The sequence below is a fragment of the Mya arenaria genome, chromosome 16 (genome assembly GCF_026914265.1).
Source record: "Mya arenaria isolate MELC-2E11 chromosome 16, ASM2691426v1".
Taxonomy (NCBI): domain Eukaryota; kingdom Metazoa; phylum Mollusca; class Bivalvia; order Myida; family Myidae; genus Mya; species Mya arenaria.
In genome coordinates this window covers 9191098-9207747 of record NC_069137.1, presented here as the reverse complement: position 1 = coordinate 9207747, position 16650 = coordinate 9191098, and the positions used below count along the sequence as shown (strand labels likewise).

Sequence of the window (16650 nt, the reverse complement as noted above, 5' to 3'; positions counted from 1 at the left end):
TACAAGTAGTTACACGTAGAAGTACATGTACAAGTAGTTACACGTAGAAGTACATGTACAAGTAGTTACACGTAGAAGTACATGCACAAGTAGCTAAACGTTCAAGTACATGCACAAGTAGCTAAACGTTCAAGTACATGTACAAGTAGCTAAACTTTGAAGTATATGCACAAGTAGCTAACCGTTCAAGTACATGTACAAGTAGCTAAACGTTAAAGTATATGCACAAGTATCTAAACGTTCAAGTACATGTACAAGTAGCTAAACATTGAAGTATATGCACATATAGCTTAACGTTCAAGTACATGTACAAGTAGCTAAACATTGAAGTATATGTACAAGTAGCTAAACGTTGACGTACATGTACAAGCAGCTAATCGTTGATGTACATGTACAAGCAGCTAATCGTAGAAGTACATGTACAAGTAGTTACACGTAGAAGTACATGTACAAGTAGTTACACGTAGAAGTACATGTACAAGTAGTTACACGTAGAAGTACATGTACAAGTAGTTACACGTAGAAGTACATGTACAAGTAGTTACAAGTTTGATCGATATAAAAGTCTTTTGTATGTAATAATTATGAGTTTTATAAGACGAAACCAACTTCAAATATATAATTATATTCTCGAGGCGACCAATGCTACCAAATATATTGTAGAATAAAGACCTGTTTTGTAACGACGAAACCAACTTCAAATATATAATTGCATTCTCGAGGCTATCAATGCTACCCAATATATTGTAAAAAAGACCTGTTTTGTAACCTCGTATTTTTTTTCAGGAGAAAAGAAAAAAATACACCAGTCGAGATTTGTATTTATTATTTAAATTTGATAAAACATCTATTAATAGTCTGTTTTAATCAACATCCAGGCCTAATGTTAAAACAATCTTATACATTTCAAACCTAAGACATCATTTTTGTGTTTTATGAATCATGTAATTCATGTTTCCGGCTCCTAAAATTATAGCAAACACTGTAGGAGAAAAGAAAGTTCATGTAGAGTAATGTGTTGATATTTCTTATCATTATCGTTGTATTTATACGTCACTAACAGCGCTTCACGAGTCGACGAACCATAATATATCATCAATACAACTCTATACAATACATCTCAGTCATTAGGTGAAATATGCATTGCGCTAGATGGAAGGGTTATACAAATACTTAAGAAGTGTTACTTTATGTTGATGGTTTGATTTTCAGTAATTTGATAGTCGAGAGTAAACGGAGTCTATAATAAAGGCTTGTTATGTATTATTTATTAGGTGTATATTTCTGATCTTGTAATTATTGATAATCATTGAAACAATTTTAGGTTATTGCAAAACAGGTGTAATTCCCAAGAAGATTCGGGATTCAAAACGATTCGTCTTTCACTGACATTGAAAAGCGGTATCATTTATCGGTAAGGCTATTTTGATGCGCGAGTTATTTGTTTAAGGTTTTTGTAGTTGTGTATGAAATGTTTATACGTTCGTGTCTCTAATTAATTGTCGTTAAGGCCCTTGTCTTGTGTCTCTGAACATGGAATAGTTTTGAATTAACTGTGCTCGACTCTGTAGTTTCAATTGTATATGTGCGAGTGAACACCGCGTGGTACACAGCATAGTAAGAGATCATTTACATCTGTATGGCAGTAATCTCGAGAAGAGATATATAACATAGTTACAAAGGACAGGCGTTTTGTATCGAAAAGTTTTCGGATGTTAAATATTTTAATATGGTGATGTATTTGTTGCAGCATGCTGCCATTAAGGCAAACATGATGAAGTAGATGACTAGGAAAGCAAAAGTCCTCTGCATTATCCCTGCTTTGTTGCGCCTGAGAATGAATACAATAATCGAGAGGATGTCCGCTATCCTCGGTACGGTTGTTGAATGACGCCGATTCAGTAAGTGTCACTTGTGAACAATTTGTGATTTGGTCATAAAAAGAGATTTATTTGTTTTCATTTCAGTTACGTGCCAACCAATGTTCTGCATGGAATTTATATATTTGTATAATTTTAAAAAATAGTTTGATCTAAATTGGCCAGATAGTTTTTGTGGTGATGACGTTAGTTGTTGACGAAGACGGACGACGAACGACACACGCTAGGCGTTGGGCGAAAGGAAAAGTTCAGTTTGACCACTACTAGCTACGTGCTCAGGTGAGCTTAAAACCTTAATAACCTGGTTTCTAAACAAGATGCTTTATTTCATTTTTTAATTGTTATTTATTTGTATGGTTTTATAGACAACCATAAATATTTCAAAATCCACAATAAGGATTATTTCTGACTTCAAAATAATATGTTAATGATATAAGATACATCATTTAAGTATGGTGGCATATTATAACTTAATAAGTAACACGAATCTTATTGCATTAACCAGGTGGTATGTAACTTACATAGTGGAATTCGCAAACCATAACTAAATAACATGTTAGCGCCTGCATCTGGAATGCATTTATAGTTAAGTGGTATTATACAGTTAGTATTTTACTTCACAAACCATTACTAGATAACCTGTTAATGTTGTACATCTAAAAAAGTAAAAGGCGGCACTTCTGGGCACTTCCAAGCCTGTTTTAGTCTTATGATAATCATCTTACCAAAAAATTAACACGAATATGAACTCGATAGCTAGATAATTATCGCGAAAATATAGTGGTTAACTCGAAACAATTATAGGTAGGTATATGCCACGACACATAAGGATGCTGTTTTTAGCCAAGTATCTAAGCAATATGGCTTGAAGTTCACAAATAAAAAAGCTTGTATCAGTCTAAATGTACTGCATATGAAAGGAATCTACAATGAGACATGATAACGTTAAAATAAGCGCTGTGCACTTTTTTATCCCAAATAAATGTTCCTTTTACTAACAGCAGAGACTAATACATGCACAAAAACATAAAATAGATAAATTATAAATAACATACATACCTTAATCACAAAAAAGATAGCTTAAATCACATATTTGAGATATATATTTCCATTAATGTGAACTTAAACTTCAAATAACATACGTCTTACTTTTCTTAACAAATACTGTGCTTTAGCGTGGCACAGCAGTGTTAACCTGGTATCCAAGGTGTGAATAATAGAATTGCGAACAGAGCGTGTAAAGGAAGTGTCAAGTTTCGCTCACATTCAAGATTATGGTGAAAATAAAAGAGTGCCTCTTTGATATAAAATGTTAAAAGTCCAAATATAGATTGTTTGTATAGTTTAATGATTTAAACAGTATTCTTGACAACAGCAATTATCCCTATTTGTTGAAATGTAGTCACTTATTATCGGACGGTGGAACTATCATATGAAATCACATATACTGATCGTTTTCCTACGTGCATAAAACTGTACTGTGTCTGGGGGATGTTCTTTCCTCTCCCTTTAAAACACAAGTGTTACCTACTGCATACACACAGTGTTTAAATATAATGAATATCGAAATGTGGTTTTGCATAACACTCTACCAAAGTTGAACTTTGCGTTGTTTTTTTATTGAAGACTCGAGCGGTACTCGTATGTAGTTCGCGTTGCGCTGAACCTCAAGGCTGGCATTGTTTGTTACCTATACATGCCTTTAACAGTATTTGTATTCGTAGAAAAAAATGTTTCTAAAAGGGTGTGATGAAACCGACATGTATACAATTTGTATAGAAAGAGATCGTTATTTTGATTTTTAAGAAAATAAATACCAACCTTTAATATTCTGACTTTCCTTGAATTGAAAATAGTTTCCCAAATCCCCCAACCCCACTGAAAGACATGTTTATGTCATATTATTCCACGGAAAAATGATGCCTATCCTTATGCAGGAACAGGTTCAGAGCGAGGAGTGTACCAGTAGTTGTAAGTAGTTAAGGGCGAGCAGAGCCTACGCCACGTTGATGTCCAGTGTATGTTTGCTCGAACGGGAAGAATGGCGTGTTGTGTTGTGAATAAGTATTCCACGTAAAAGGTTTGTTTATGTATGTGGTAGCGGTGAGTATACTACATTGAGCCTTTAAGTATGTATTGGTAAGCTGAGGTTTGCAAATTTATAAGTGTAGTTAAATTTTGACGCACTTTGAGTATGCCACGTCAATAGGGTTTGTATAAGCGAGCGGTGAGTATGACACGTTGTGGGTGTGTGTTTGTGCGATCGGGTAATTTACCACGTAATTGGTGCGATTATTTATAGGCAATCGGTGAATGAGTATTCCAAATTGAGTTTTTTTTATGTTTATAACAACCGTGAAAATACTAAGATGAGGGTGTGTGTATGTACATAAGTGAGCGGAATATGCCATGTTTAGACGAGGTTATAAATGGGTAAGCGGTAATGAGTGAATACGTGTTCTACGTTGTGTATGTGTGTGTTTGTTAGTTTTGACAGACATACGTAATTGAGTTTGTGTATCAGTTATTTGTGTAGATGGCCTTAACGAGCATGTTTTTCTTAGCTAGCAAAACAACAACAATGATAAATAAATATTGTAGCTTACCATTACATGCGGATTGTGAAGTATTCATTATGGTATAGAACATTTTAATGGATCACACATTTCAACATCAGCTGTATATGGCTTAAATCATATTAATACATGTGCTTGTCATTCTTTAGTTGAATGTAAATTTGTATTCGGTCTCGAAATACTGCTGGTTTATGTTTCATTCGCAAACAGAAATCAAAGGGATAATATCATCAGCAAAGATATATGTTCAATAGTTGATTCCATTGCTATCAGCTTAATGCAAAGAAATATGTGAAAACAGTTTTGCTAAAAGGCCACATTGGAACAAATAATCACGTAGCTATATTTTTTTTTTTCAAATGTGACCACATACATATAACCATCAATCAATGTCCAAGTATTCATTATATATTATTAACTTGTATGCGAGAGCAGCACTTTAGTAACTCAACGACAGTTGTTTTTTTAAAGAACAATCTGTAAATTTTAAATGCAATATTTCACATATGTTCTTGTCAAAATAGATTCATACATTTACATCTATTTATTTTTGCCATCTATTGAAGCATTGATTATTAAAAAAGTGTTGTTTTTTCAAGTTCTGTGTGAAACTATAAATATTTATCATTTTCAAATAGTACAAAGACCTTTTCACTTAATATCACAGAAATATAAACTTGTAACTGAATTGTTTATTTTGAGTTTTAAACATGACGAACATATTTTGCAATTATAATTGTATATAATGACAATTACTTCAGGCATGGCACTACCATCGATTCGTTGGTTTACGACTCACCGGCCTAGATATTAATGATTGGCCCTAGAATTGTTAAAATTGTAATTGAGAAGAGTACTAGATACGCAAATAGATAAAATGCCTCTGTCGGTTTTTTACAACATGTCTGAACTTATTCAGGTCGATTTAAACTGAATTGAACTCAAATGAACGATGCTTCAAGGAGAATGTTTTGTTTGAAAAAGGATACACAAGGTGTTTTCCTTAACTGATGAATAGGAAATGAATAGAGTTGTTTTCTTTCTAGAAATGTCAACTGTAAATGTCTTGACAACTATTATGACACCTTATATGAGTTAGGACATGCTTTATATAGAATCGATATCGCAGAACATACACGATCTCAAAATGTGATTTTGCAGAACACAATACAAGAGTTTAGTTTTGCAGCTTTTCTGATGGAAAAGTCTACACTCAATTGAGTCCCGTACGCGGTACGCGATGTACTGAACCTCAAGAATGGCATTTTTTTGGTTCCTAGACTTGCCTTGTATAGTAATTTTTAACGTGATGAGATGAAGCCCACATGTATACCTTATGTATAAGAAAAAAGCGGTCTTTAAATTTTAAAGAACATAAATATCAACATTAAATATTCTGACCTTCTGCGACGTGAAGACAGTTTTTCTAGTCCCCCTACCCCACTGAAAGACATGTTAACGTCATATTATTCCACGGAACATGGAATATTTTAATGGTTACAGTTTTGAATTGATGAAGACTATTACCAATCAGGTTAAAAATTAAGGCGTTTTGGATTAAAATATTTTCGGTTATACGGTTAGCTGAGGGAGAGGAGTGTAACACGTGTATGGTGTGTGTATATTGTTTTGTGAGTGGGGAGTATTACACTAAGGGTGTGAGTAGTTAAGGGCGAGGAGTGTACCACGTTTATGGTGTGTGTTTATTGTTGCATGAGTGGGGAGTATTACACTCTGGGTGTGAGTAGTTAAGGGCGAGGAGTGTACCACGTGTATAGTGTGTGTATATTGTTGCATGAGTGGGGAGTATTACACTAAGGGTGTGAGTTGGTAAGGGCGAGGAGTGTTCCAAGTGTATGGTGTGTGTATATTGTTACATGAGTGGGGAGTATTACACTAAGTGTGTGAGTAGGTAATGGCGAGGAGTTTGCAACTTGTATGGTGTGTTTGTAGTGTTGCGTGAGTGGGGAGTATTAAACTAAGGGTGTGCGTAGGTAAGGGCGAGGAGTGTACCACGTGAATGGTATGTGTATACTGTTGCATGAGTGGGAAGTATTACACGTAGGGTGTGAGACGGTAAGAGCGAGGAGTGTGCAACTTGTATGGTGTGTGTGTATTGTTGCCCGTTTGGGAGTATTACATTAAGGGTGTGAGTAGTTAAGGGCGAAGAGTGTACCACGTGTATGGTGTGTGTATTGTTTTGTGAGTGGGGAGTATTACACTAAGGGTGTGAGTAGTTAAGGGCGAGGAGTGTGCAACTTATATGGTGTGTGTATATTGTTGTGTGAGTGGGGAGTATTACACTAAGGGTGTGAGTAGTTAAGGGCGAGGAGTGTACCACTTGTATGGTGTGTGTATATTGTTGTGTGAGTGAGGAGTATTACACTAAGGGTGCGAGAAGTTAAGTGCTAGGAGTGTGCCACTTGTATGGTGTGTGTGTATTGTTGTGTGAGAGGGGAGTATTGCACTAAGGGTGTGAGAAGTTACGGGCGAGGAGTGTACCACGTATATGGTGTGTGTGTATTGTTGCGTGAGTGGGGAGTATTATACTAAGAGTGTGAGTAATTAAGGGCGTGGAGTGAACCACGTGAATGGTGTGTGTGTATTGTTGTGTGAGTGGGGAGTATTACACTAAGGGTGTGAGTAGGTAAGGGCGAGGAGTGAACCACGTGTATGGTTTGTGTATATTTTTGTGTGAGTGGGAAGCATAACCATAAGGGTGTGAGTAGTTAAGGGTGAGGACTTTACCACTTGCATGATGTGTGTATATTGTTGTGTGAGTTGGGAGTATTATACTTAGGGTGTGAGTAGTTAAGGGAGTGGAGTTTACCACGTGTATGGTGTGTATGTATTGTTGTGTGAGTTGAGAGTATTACACTAAGGGTTTGAGGAGTGTACCACGTGTATGGTGTGTGTGTATTGTTGTGTGAGTGGGGAGTATTACACTAAGGGTGTGAGTAGTTAAGGGCGAGGAGTGTACCACGTGTATGATATGTGTATTGTTGTGTGAGTGGGGAGTATTACACTAAGGGTGTGAGTAGTTAAGGGCGAGGAGTGTACCACGTGTATGGTGTGTGTATTGTTTTGCGACTGGGGAGTATTACACTAAGGGTGTGAGTAGTCAAGGGCGAGGAGTGTACCAAGTATATGGTGTGTTTATATTGTTGCATGAGTGGGGAGTATTACACTTAGTGTTTGAGTAGTTAAGGGCGAGGACTTTACCACTTGTATATTGTGCGTATATTGTTGTGTGAGTGGGGAGTATTACACTTAGGGTGTGAATAGTAAAGGGCGAAGAATGTACCACGTGTATGGTGTGTGTATATTGTTTCGTGAGTGGGGAGTATCACAATAAGGGTGTGATTAGTTAAGGGCAAAGAATGTACCACGTGTATGGTATTTGTATATTTGTGTGGGAGTGGGGCGTAGTACACTAAGGGTGTGAGTAGGGCGAGCAGAGCGTGTAGTGTATGTTTGCTCGAACGGGAATCATGGCACGTTGTATTTTGAATGAGTATTCCACGTAAAGGTTTTGTTTATGTATGAGTACGCGGTGAGTATACCACTTTGAACATGTATGTATGTATTGGCAAGCTAGGGTTTGCAACTTTGTAAGTGTGGTTAAATTTGGGCACTCTTTGAGTATGCCACGTCAATAGGATTGTAAAATTTAGAGGGGAGTGTACCACGTTGTGGGTGTGAGTATGTTTATGCAATCGTGTAATTTGCCACCTAATTGGTGCGGTTATTCATAGGCAATCGGTAAATGTGTATTCTACTCTGAGGGTGTGTTTATGTTTGCAATAATGGGGAAAATACCACGATGAGGGTTCGTGAATGAAAATTCGCGAGCGGAATATACCCTTTTTTAAGACGCGTGTTAATATGAGTGAGCGGTAATAAGTGAAAACGTATTACAAGTTCGTGTGTGTGTGCGTGCGTGCGTGTGAGTGTGCGTGTTTGGGGTTATACGCATTACTGCCAGTGTTTTTATATATGTAATATCGAATTACGGCGAATGTATGTGCCTCGCTGTGGTAATGTATAGACGAGTGTGTGTGAACAAGCTTTCAGTATTTCTTGGTCAGATTTGTACGTATATTTTTCACTAAAAAAAAGAATTTTTAAACCGACTTATCGCTTGATTTTTTTTAAATATCTCATTTTAATGTTGCAAGATTCCAATTGATATATTTATATCGGAGATTTAGTCTTTAGTCTGACATAGTCTGACTATGAACAAACACAGAATAAAACAATTAACCTTAATATTACGTGAATTTCGCAATGTTTAGTATTTGCTGATCACGACTAATATATCCGATTATTTGATCTAAATTAATCTAAAACCATTACATGCAGAGTGTGAACTATTCATAAAGGTATTGAGCATTATCTAAATGATCAAACATTTCAATGTCAGTTGTAAAGGGTCTAAATCAGACATTTCAAGTGCTTGTCATTGTTCAGCGGATGTAAATTTGTACTGGGTTTCAAACTAATACTGGTTCATCTTTCATTCGCAAACAAACGTCAGACAGATTAGAATATAATCAAAGATATATATTTAATACTTGTTTGCATTGCCATATCCTTAATGCAAAGACGTATTTGAAAATAGTTTTGCTGAAATGTCACTGATGGTAATATTGTAAAATTAGCACTTTAGCAAATAAACGAGAGTGACGCTTTTTAAAAGAAGAATCTTGAAAATAGAATGCAAGCATATACATTTTCTTCAAAAATTAATTGATATGTTTATGTTTTATTCTATAATGCCATCTATTGAATCTTTAAGTGTTTGAAGTGCTGTTTTTGAATAGATTTGTTTTCGAGTTTTAAGGAAAAGTATATACATTTTATCTTCAAATAGTACAAATATATTTTCTCTTTATGTCATCGAAATTGATATTTGTTAGAAGAAGTGTTTATTTTTAGTTATAAACATGATGCATATGTTTTGCAATTATAATTTTATCAATTGACAATAACTCATGGCATAGCAATAACCGTTTGTCTACGATACGACGATCTAAATATAACTGACAGGCACTTAAATTGTTATTATTGTCACTGAGAGGGATAAAAATAATGCGAATACATAAAATGCCTATATCAGCTTTTTACCGCATATCTGACCTTATTAAGGCTTCATGTCGATTTAAACTAAATTGAACTTGAACGAACTTGCCTATGTTATATGAGGAAGCATACCATTTTTTACAAAAAATGTTGAATTTCAAAAGACTAGTGTCTCAAACTAAATGCAGACAACACAAAAATCAAAAACAATGAGTTAAGGATCCCAACAAATGCTTTGAAACCAAATCAAGAACGCATCTCAATACAACAGAAACTCTGTCATCACTGCACTTTTGAACAAGGATAATAATGAAATACGAAGTGAATGAGTGATAAACAGGGCTCATGATTAAAAGGTTTTGAGGCAGACTTCGTTTCGCACAATGAAAATAATTAGACGCCTATATATATAGTCGGAACAAATAACCAGGGTAATTACTTTAGGTAAGCTGCTTTCTGCTGAGCCCATAATACCCCAATTATGACATACTGCCAATGATACATTTATTGTGCTTGTCCCAAAATATGAAGGCATAGATAATTTATAATGGTTTTGCCTTATATCTCACTGTCAGTTATTCACTTATATGCTATCCAGGGTCTCACAACGAACTTAACTATGGTACTTTAGTAATAGTACGAACTTATATCTCACTGTCAGTTATTCACTTATTAGCTATCCAGGGTCTCACAACGAACTTAACTATGGTAGTTTTGTAATAGTACGACCTTATATCTCACTGTTAGCATTCACTCATTAAATATCTTATGTCTCATCGCAAACTAGGCTATGGTAATTTTGTAATGGTATGACATTTTATCTCACTGTCTGTGATTCACTCATTAGCTACCCAGTGTATCACCACAAATTATCCTAAGGTAGTTTTGTAATGGTATGGCCATATATCTCACTGTTAGTCATCTACTAAATAGCTATCCAGTGTTCCAACACATACTAGCCTAAGTTAGTTTTTAATGGTACGACCATATATCAAACTGTCAGTCATTCACTCAATAGCTATCCAGTGTTGCAACAAAAACTTGCCAAAGTTAGTTTGTTATGGTACGACCTTTAATTTCACTGTTAGTCATTCAATCAATAGCTATCCAGTGTTCAAACACAAACTAGCCAAAGGGAGTTCGTTATGGTACGACCGTTTATCTCACTGTTAGTCATTCACTCAATAGCTATCCAGTGTTGCAACAAAAACTTGCCTAAGTTAGTTTGTTATGGTACGACCTTTGATTTCACTGTCAGTCATTCACTCAATAGCTATCCAGTGTTCCAACACAAACTAGCATAAACTAGCATAAGTTAGTTCGTTATGGTACTACCTTTAATTTCACTGTTAGTCATTCAATCAATAGCTATCCAGTGTTACAACAAAAACTTGCCTAAGTTAGTTTGTTACGGTACGATATTTTATATCACTGTTAGTCTTCACTTATTAGCTATCCAGTGTCCCAACACAAACTAGCCGAAGTAAGTGTATTATAGTACGACCTTATATCTCACTGTCAATCATTCACTAATAAGCTATCCAGTGTCTCACTATAAGTAGCTCACGTAATGATATGGCGTTTTTATGTCATTGTTAATCACTCATTCAAAAGTTATACAGTGACTTACCATAAACAAGCCTAAGGAAGTTTAGTACTGATATGGCCATATATCGCGCTATATTGTAATTTTGTAATGGTATGGCATTTCTTCGTACTGTATCTTTATATTTCCATATCACCTAGATGCTAAGCTTCGTCCCTCCATAATTCTAGCAAAAATAACAGAAGTAAACGTCCTACTTATTATTGTCATGTTTTGTGCAATATTTATGTTTATTAACTGAATTAATAAACACACCATTTACCAAATACAATAAGATATAAAGAGAAAGATAACTTGCGCCGCTGTAAAAAGTAAAAAAATAAAGTTCATATTATGTTAATTACTGATGGAATGGAATATTCAATTACACTCGTAGCAGAATGTAAACTTACCTTCGTTTTTAAACAAGAGCCATTCATTTCATATTTGTCACTAAATCCAATATTGATTATTGCTATTTCTGAAGCCGCACAAACAATGTGAATGGTCTGCTTTGATTGTCCTTATATAAATACTAAACTTCAAAATCATAAACAAAAATAAATATCATATTTCATTATTTACAAAAGCTTCGCGATGTGCCTCTTTAAATATACCATATAGCAAAATTTAATAGATTTCTGAAGAATTTGTAAACTATTGGTCCCCATTTCAGATCAATCTTTTGTTTCGTTTCTATTTGTACCCTAATATCTATCCTTGCTTAAACCTTGCCTTAGATTGTCATAAACGCCAAGGACGCTCAGCACTTGCATTCGACTTGCTAGGATTTGTAGTTTAATGGCCGGACACGGATAAAGTCAATAACACCATTAAAAGTCTTACAGTGTCTTTCACACACATTAAACACTAAAGTTTGCAAGTGCCAACAATTACAGGGGAATTACCGTCGGCGAGCCGCTTTAACAATTCCGAATGACGCCGCATGTGTTTGTACATGTTCGAAGGACGGATGGACGGACGGAACAACAAGACAGGTGATTACTATGGGAGAGCCATTTTAATAAGTCCTTATGACGCCGCATGTCTTTAGACATGTGCAAACGACGGACGGGAAATCTAAACAGGGTAATTACTATAGAAAAGTATCCTTTACAAGACGAGCGGAACAAATCAACCAGGTAATTACTACAGAATAGCCGTGTTTAGAAATCGTTATCACAACGCATATGTAAAGCATTTGTGCAAACGACGGACAGACAGACGGAATAAATCGACAGGAACATCATTGATATGAGAGAATCTTTCACAGGCACATGTTTATGTGCAAACAACGGATTGAGGGACGGAACAACAGACATGTAAATTGCTAAAAGATAACCGCTTTCTGTTAAAATCTAATGATAGCACTTGCTTTCTGTTAGAAACGTCTTACATACGTGTTTTGTATCTAAATATCTAAACTAAATACTAAAAATATATATGTGTGCGTGTGTGTGAGAATGTGTGTGTGTGTGTGTATGAGTACATGCGTGTTTATATGTTTGTGTACTATGAATTATAGAAAACATGAGCAAGTCACTAAACTTTACTTCATCCGAGTTTTCTATACTTAGCCTTTTGATTTGAAAACTAAATTCAATTATTGTATTCAGCCGAACAATTTTTACACTTAAAATGATCAGTTATTGAGTCTGTCAATATACATGTGTATAATAAGACAAATGGTACAAAAAGACATATTGTCTTATAGATGATCAAATCAGTTCAGATTATATTAGTATTTCATCTATAGAAAGGCTGTGTCATGTTTTCACTTGTGTTAAAAAATAAAGTGGAAACAGCTACTGCTCAAATAAACGAAATAAAGGTATACCAATTTACATAATACAAAACTCATAAACACCAAGTTTATTATAACTTTGATAATTGAATCAATACTGTCAATATTTACAAAAAATAAATGCGAAATAAGAGGTTGATAATTTGAGCCGCTTGGAAGAAGTTTGTTCATATAAATTAACGGAATCCTTTTCTGTTCAACTAAACAAATAGTTACACTCAAAACAGACTGCAAAATAATTTATAATAACAATTCCGTTCCTTCAATATTTCTCATTGCGATTTAACTCTTGTTAGTTCTGATCCCGCACACTCATACATTGTAAATTGTAGTCAATGGTTGTCCTTACAATAATAATAATCATCAAGTATTTGACGTGATTCTGGGGCACTCATCTTAATCCATTACAGTTGACGACAATATATGCCAAAACTCGCCCGAAACGGACCAAAGTCGGTAAATGCGAGTTTCTGCCATTTTTATTGGCTACTAAATTCGCAAAATACGAAATGCAAGGAATGACCCATTTCCATTAGCTGTCGTAACTCACCATTATATGAGAATGCTTGAAAATTATAAAATTCGGCTGCCATAATTTTCAGCTAAAGGACTGTAAAATAGTGTGTGCTTTTTGAACTTTGAATTACTAGCCTATATAATTCTTAAACCAGTGTATACGTTTTTTATTGCAGTTGTGTATAACCTGTTAGTGGATTTTATGACAATTAGATTTTTGGAAACCGACAAAATGGACGTAATGTTGAAATCATTCTTGACCTTTTGGCAGAAGATTTGCTCAATAATCACGAACATATAATGCTTCCTTAGAATGTACAGTGCATTTGGCTTCATTCATTAGTCTGCACAATGTCACTATCAATGATGCATGTTAAAATCAGCAAAGTCAAGTCTAGAAAAGCAGAATACATAAATTATAAAGGGAAGTCCTGTAAGATCCAATGATATGTTAAGGTAAGATGGTTTTAATCCAAATGTCGTAGAAATTGCCCTCAGTATTGCCCAATATTGCTGACCTCGGACAAATAACTCGGCCAATATAAAATCACCTAATGAATAACATAATATTATAAATGAACTTCACAATCCTATATAAAGAAATGATATCATATTTCATCTCTAACAAAGACTTAGCAGTTCACCTCTTTAAATATACCACATGCGAAATAATATATAATATACTATGTAAACAGTTGACTATCATTATTGTATCAGGTAATTAAGACTTCAACAATATCCGATAAAAATCGAAATTTATGTTTTTAGGCTGCATTCGTAATTCTAGCCTAAATACAGACATTTATAACAATGACATGCATCAGATATGATAATTACCAAATTACGTACAGCAATGTATTACAAACTTGAATCAGATGTGATACAATGTACGAGGAGTATTAACACAGACGTACATCGACATATAACAAATTTAGTCCAACATCTTACTAGGGACGAGTTTTAATGCCAAAGACGTAAAGCGACGATTTAAATTAATAATTATTAAATACATCGAAACACAAAATATCTTAGTTTAATATAATATACATCTGTTGATACACTACTATGCGTTCAGAAAAAGGTAAAAACAAGGTAAACTGATTTGGTCATATATCTCACAGTTATTCATTCATTCTAAGTTGTCCAGTGTCTCACAACGAACAAGACTGAGGTTATGGTGGTGTGAAAGCTTATTTATACTCATACTCGGGCCTTGCCCATTTGGCGAGTGCTCCATTAAGATTGTTAGTCATTTTAGTCACACGGGACCCCCATTTAACGTCATTTAAATCATGAACCCATTCGTCTTCATGTTTAATATGTATTGGCACTGTATCTCCATATCTCTCTATATAATTATAGCACTGATAACACAAGTAAACGTTCTTTATATTATTGTCATAATGTAATTATATGTATTAATTGAACGAATAAATTCACCATTTTACCAAACATAGAACGATATAAAGCGGATGAAAACTTGCGCCGCTAGAAAAAGTTTATATTTAATGTTCATAGTAGGATGATAACTGATGGCATCGTCAACTGTTTAACTTAAAAAGCAATAAACACACATAGCAAAATGTAAATTAACTTACTGTTCAAACAAAATCCCGTATTTCCATATTTCTCACTAAAACGAATGTTGAATAATAAATAATTCTGAAGCCGCACGCACAATGTCAATGCTTTTCTTAGTTTGTCCTTACATAAATACCACACTTCATAATTATATACAAAGAAGTGAGAGATCATATTTCATCATTAACAAAAGCCACGGCATGCGCTTCTTTAAATCTACCCAAGGACGAAAATCAATAGAAGGATTTGTATACTATATTCGACATTTCAGATCAGTCTTCAGATTGTTCATTTGGAATTAACCTATATTCGATCAAATAACTTAATTAAATTATACTGAACTGATTGTTCGACTGCCTTTTCAATTCTCACTTAAAGCTTAATATCAGTTCTGACACATTATTTATGTGTTGTCTCAGATATGGCCGATTTTGGCATCAATGCCTTAAAATCAATTATATCAAATGATAAAAACTCACTATAGAATATATCTATATTTGTTGGTGAACAGCCAAAATTCGCCGTAATACATCATCTTTTGAACGCAAATATGATAAACTTTGATCTGATCTTATTTCAGCAGTCTAAAGCTGCTGTCTTATAGATTGGCCATTTCGACAACTTTGTTTTTGTCATGAAATTATTTTTACATTTGATACATATTTCACCAGCGAATTAATTGAGGGAGGGTTGCTTACCCGGCTAGGGCCCCCGTGAAGTTGTACATATATTATATGACAATATCGAACAAAAACAATATTTGCCTTCGTGAATTTTATTTTTAACTAATAGCTACTTTGCCACAGTTTCCGTTTTTTGAAAAGCTCATTAGTATCGTTATTATTATTTTAATACTGATAAAAAGGACGTGGTGCCAAGCTACAGGATCGGGACTTCAGACGTGCGCCTACTGCAAATAACCGATCTACCTATGGTTAGAATATGGTGATAGGTTGTGAAGGTCCTCTCCCAGAAAAGATAGGCCTTACTTAGTTTGAAAGGGTGTATCCTGGGTATTATATTATCTTTTCTCTGATATTGATATACACAACTGTATTTTGACACTAAAGAGGCGGGGTACAGATGAGGGCCGCATTCATCTCCACACGCCCTTTAAATGCTATTGTTGATACACTATAGGGACGGGAGACAGATGAGGGCCGGATGCATCTCCAACCCCCGCCCTTTAAATGCTATTGTTGATACACTAAATGGGCGGGGTCAGATGAGGACCGGAGGCATCTCCACATCCCCGCCCTTTAAATGCTATTGTTGATACACTAAAGGGGCAGCAGACAGATGAGGGCCGGATGCATCTCTACCCTACCCCTTTTAATGTTATTGTGGATACATGTTAGCGGCGGAGTACAGATGAGGGCCGGATGCATTCCCCCCCCCCCCATTACATGTTATTGTTGATACAGTAAAGAGGCGGGTTACGGATGAGGGCCGGATGCAACTCCCCTCCCCCTTCAAATGCTCTTGTTGATACACTAAAAGGGCGGGAGACAGATGAGCTCCGGATGCAACTCCACCCATCCCCCTTTAAATGTTATTGTTGCTACACTAAAGGGGCGGGGGACAGATGCGGACCGGATGCATCTCCGCCCCGACCCTTTAAATGTT

General features: G+C 35.3%; 1 protein-coding gene across 3 annotated transcripts in view; it reads right to left on the bottom strand.

Moving 5' to 3' along the window:
* LOC128222544 (uncharacterized) overlaps nucleotides 1–15126 on the bottom strand; it is a 144653-nt gene extending 129527 nt beyond the window's left edge. For 2 of the 3 annotated variants that reach the window (XM_052931597.1, XM_052931599.1), the window contains exon 1: nucleotides 15042–15126. The gene's annotated coding sequence lies outside the window, so the exon portion shown is untranslated. Of the gene's footprint in view, nucleotides 1–11536; nucleotides 11600–15041 lie in introns of those variants that run through there. The other variant, XM_052931600.1, reaches the window with a different exon arrangement.
* Nucleotides 15127–16650: the final 1524 nt, after the last annotated feature.